We start from the raw sequence: 5255 nt of genomic DNA, 5'->3' as shown, positions 1-5255 counted from the left end.
TGGGCCGCCGCTCAGCCGCCCTGGGCGCGAGGCGGCAGTAACGGCCGGGGGGGCCGTTACCGCCCGCGCCCCGCCAGGCTGGCAGCCGCGGTGCCTGCTGGGAGCTGTAGTCTGTCAGGGGGCCGCCCGGCAGCGCTGCCTCGGGCCTGCGCACCCACGGGCACCGGCGGTGGATGGGCCGGCCTGCGTCTTTCGAAGCGGCTAGCGGCCGTTGGGGAATGAACTATAGCGTGGAATAAACGCTGGATGGCGCTATGCTCTTCCTCTGAGTGTTCAGGGAGACGTTTCGAGGCTGGCACTGATCGTTTGTGGTTTCTGGCGGCCAGGTTGGAAGTGCTGCTCACCTCGAGAAAGAAAGTAAACCAGAGATAGCCAAGATGCTGAGAGATTTCATCCAGTCGTGACCAGTAGCCAGAAATCATCAACTCCTCTTAACGTGCAGCACTGGGGGCAGGGGAAACAGGCTGTTTTTAAGTAGTTCTTGTCACAGATGTGGAAGCGACACAGGTTTAAGACGACTGCTTGCCACCCCGACTGAATTAATTTATAGCCACTTCCCGTCTATTAATAACAGTAGTCTAAAAATCCCTTTTGCATCATTTCCTTCCTAGCAATACAGGACTAAAAAGGGACCTTCCAGGCCACGGAGTTTGATCTCCTGCCATTACAGGCAAAACCTCACATAACCACATCCGCATCCAGTGCTGCTTTTGAGCTCGTAAGGAATCTCACCCCACTCTGCCACTCAGAAAGCCTGTGTCAAGCTCCCCTTTACTGGTGGTTAAGAACTTTTAATTTACGACTTGAAAAATACAGGCACAGTGTATACCTATTTGTCCCTGTAGTAATATTGTTTAGTTTAATAGTTGACTGCTCTGATTCTCTGGTATTTACTTGCTTATATAGACTCAGCTGTCTGAATGACCATAGCCCTTTTAGACTCTCTGGAATAAGCTCTGCATTGTCTGAGCTCATTTCCCCTTTCCTCTTTGTGTACACTCCCCTTCCAGGAGCAGACATTTGGAGCAAGATACTCCAGTCCGTCCACGGAGCCCAGCAGTAAAGCTCTTCTCTTTGATTCCTGCCTTGGCCTGGAAGATCATCCAAAAGCCATGCTGTGTCTTCTTCACAGTCCCCTTCCAACCTGCCAGGGTTTTCTGTCTGGTTGAGCATTGTCATGTTGCTCTGAAGTTCTCCATAAAGCCTAGACAAAAGGCCAAAGATAGCATTGGTGTAAAGCAAGTGCAGAGGAAAGGAAGGCAGAAGACCTGTGGCAAGAATACAGCAGGGTGACTTGTACCAACATGGCATTCATTTCTAAGGCAATTAAGTTGAAGTGCATGTTTAAGTACTAGGTCAGAGCACAAGAGCCAGTCAGCCTCGATTTATATTCCGTGCAGTTACCTGGGTATGCTCGTATAAGGTAAAATACAGGGTCTGTAGATCTGCAAAAAGTTTTGTAAAAGCTCTGGGTTTCAGAATCAATGCATGGGTTAAGAGCTCTGCAGGTGCACAGTGCCAAATCAGCAACACAGCTCCCTTGCTGCAAGCCTGGAGGGGAGGAGCACTGATTTACTGACAAGGCAGTAATTAACAGGATGGCAAAGACCCTCTGTTTTGTCCTGATGGGGAGTCCCTTAAATCTTTGCTTTAGTATGCTAAGGTCCTTTTATTATTTACACAATAAGCATTATCCAACCTTTTTTTGTAATCATATGAATCTCCAGTAAGACACTAAGGGTTGCACCCTCTTCACACCAGGCTAAAAAAGACTGTGTACAGCAGCTGACTACAATGCAAGGCCAGTGGTACCTTTCTGCTTTTGCTTCCTCTGGTTTCCAAGAGTGAATTGCTTAAATAAATCTTCCTGCACGTGAATTATATCCACTTCACTGAGAATTTCCTGCCCTACTTATTTTGTTGTGCTCCTTGTTATTCTGGTAATTGCTCTATATTTAATAAAGCTACTGTCCAGACTTAAACCCTGGTTATTTTAAAGCTTATACTTTATATTAAAAAATCATTGTATAAAACACAACTCATTCTGCCCATATTAGCAGTAGTACCTGCCACATATTTGCCTAGCTTGTGATAATGTAGCAAAAAGCTTATAAAAAGTATTGGTGTGAAATACCAACACTGTAAAACAGAATCCAGCCTAATAAAAATATTTTATATAAATATGGCTCAGGCATCTCAGTGAAATAGCTGTTAAATTGATGGGAAATCTGAAAGGTAGCACTTTGGTTGTATGAAGTGAGGCAAATGAAAAAGCACAACATGCTGATGCACACAAGAATGGAAAAATACAGTTATAGACAGAAAAATGTCAATAAAACACAGGCAGAAATCTCAACTATATTTCAAACACTACATTAAGAAACGCATGCTAGGTTTTTCCCCACTTTGCTGGGAAGCTTTTTTTCCCAGGAGTGAAGAACCTGCCTATCACTGAAAAACCATCAAAGGCCTGATTTCAATGCCTTGGCAGCCCAGTGACCCACTTGATAACTAGCGGTGACAGTGCGATTCACAGGTGCTTTTGCTGCAGGGGAGGCAGGAACCCGACTCCTGCCGGAGAGCTTTCCCCTTCACCGGTCTCGGGGTCGGCACTGTACACTTCTGTTCCTCCTCCTCATTCTCCAGATGTATTTAGAGGGGTGAGGCTGCCACCTTCTTAGTAACAAGACAGTCCTGGCTGTAAAGTTGACTTCCGATACCTTGCCAGGCTCCTGTATGAGCTGTTACTTCCCTGGGAACTGTGCCTGGGAACTGGGCCCAGTACAGGCCACTGTGGAAGCCAGCACACCTGCGAGCATGCGCAGGTCTCACACAACACCTTTTCAAGAGACAGAGAAGACCTGCACCCAGACCGAGGGAACATCCATCATAGACACCTAGTCCACAAGCTGGAAAATACTTTCCGTAGGGACAACTCCAAATACCTCTTCTGTTTCTACAATCCTAACTTAGGCATTATTTTTACAATAGATAAGACTAATTGTCTAGTTGCCTCAGTAGCCACCTGACAGCAGGAATCAAAACATTCCAATACAGTTGTACTGAGCTCTCCGTTTTCAATGTAGGGACATTAAGAGCTTCCTCCACACCTGCCCATGATGGTTTCTGCTCAATCCCACACAGACTGTCTGGCATGTTGGGGATTACCCCTTAAAAGCACTGTTGTAACATCCTGACATCACCTTCCCATTAAGAGGCTTTCTTAGAAGTCAAGGTCAGCAAGATTCAGGTCCACATATACACTCAATAATGAAGCGGAGCAGAGGCTTAGTCACAAACTCCCCTTGGTATCAGGAGTCCAGCCGATGGTTTTCTTAAAAAGAGATATCCTGAGCATGCACAGAGATCTACACAACATTTGGGTAGTGGCAAGCTCTTGAAGAGTGTCCACCATTGCTAACCAGAGCCTTTCTGGGGAATGATCATATTTCAGAGGTGTTTGGGCAGATCATTCAGTGAGTTTCTAGAGCAGTGAAGTTTTTTCACCAGATATCCAGTAGGCAGGCAGAGTTAGCCAGCAGCAGGCAGTTTTAGCCTGCTTTAGAAACATCCAGATTTGTAACATTTGTTAAGCACCCATGTCCTGGTAGATACTGGCGTCTTCTTTACACCTTACAGTTCTGGTACAACTGCCAGAACTGATACCAGGTGCGAAAGACCGAAATCTGGCATTTCTGCCATTGATCAGCCACGGAGGATGCTGCTCCTCAGTCCACTGAAAGCACCACGGACCCAGAGAAGGGTGTTTTCCGCAGCTCTCAGTCACTAGTGCCAGTGGCGGGGCTTACGGATTCTTCATCTGCTCACAGGCACTGAACTATGAGGACACCAAAAGAAATGACAACCCTAGGCTTTGTGTGTAAATATGAAAAATCAAAGGAGGCACATGTTGTTTGGCAGACAGTGGTTGCCCAAACTAACACTGAGTCCAAGAAAGGAACCACTGTTACAGCAGGGTAAGTGTTCCGGGCGCACGTTAGATGATCCTTTTTCCCCTGTCTACTTTGATACAAAACAAAACCAAACAGATATTCACATGTGAACATGAGCAGATGTGACATTAAGGTTATAACAGTTAAACTGACCTTTCAAAAATTTGCTCAGCTCTGAACAGGTTGATGAGGCTCTGATCAGAGATGCTCTCAAGAACATGTTTGTTGTAACTTTACTTTCTCTCCAGCTGCTCACATAATTCAGAAAACTATTGAACAATGGTTTTTGCCTTTAAACCTTATAATTAGTAGAGACACATCTAAATTTGATCAGCATCCAATTCTCTAAAAAAATATATATCCTCTCCACAATAAATACTATATATTTAATGAACCAGCTTAGAAGAACTTTTCTTTTCCTTTTTTTTTTTTTGTGACAATCTTTGGTTAGAACCAGTGTATTTCTGAAGTTTCAAGTGCACATAATACAGAAATGTGATTGTGTGCTATTAATACAGACCCTCCCGTTCTAGTCTCTAATGAAAATAGGATTTATCAGTCAGGGATTTTTAGTGGAATTTTCTTACAGCTTGTGCTATCATACATATTATGAATGAAATGCTTTTGTTCAAATTAATGTCAAAACCTCCTTTTTTGCTGATGCTGATATGAAAACCAGTTAAAAAATATTGCAAGTATTAATAATTGCCTCTAAAAGTATTTAAAGGCAAAATCTACTAACGCATAAACAACAAATACTCATCGTTGGTATTGCATATGTTACGTGACATATTATGTGACTGGTACAATCTAAATTTTTCATTCCCTACTGCTCTTAAATTATTTTCCAAGTCTCTTGTTCTTACTATGCTCTGCAGCTGACATTTCTTACACACTGTTCCACACCATATAAATGTGCCATCTACTGGCAAAGCAATGCAACTAGAGCATTTTGTCCCAGAGAAGCTAGGTGAAGGTGGAATCGTGATTCATTTTAGTTTACAGTTTTTTGCAGTAATTGGGAACATAAAAAAAAGTTCAAGAAAAGTCAGAGTTGAGTTCTGTTAGTCAAGAAGTAGTTGCAGAATTAAAACCAGTTTAATAACTTCAGATGTCATACTAGGAATGCCCTAAAGTGTAACTTTGGGTTGTACAAATCCCAAGTAAAAAAGCATTTGTGTTGGTATTTCGGGTTTCCTTGTGTGGCTTTAAAAAAGACCAACTAATTTATGAGACTTCAGGGAGTTATTTTTGCCCCAGCATTCACTGCAATACTTCTCTTGGCAGGAAACGTACCTTGCA

Source organism: Haliaeetus leucocephalus, unplaced genomic scaffold (assembly GCF_000737465.1).
Source record: "Haliaeetus leucocephalus isolate CR32 unplaced genomic scaffold, Haliaeetus_leucocephalus-4.0 Scaffold848, whole genome shotgun sequence".
In the NCBI taxonomy this organism is placed as follows: Eukaryota; Metazoa; Chordata; class Aves; order Accipitriformes; family Accipitridae; genus Haliaeetus; species Haliaeetus leucocephalus.
Note: the sequence above shows the minus strand (reverse complement) of the source record.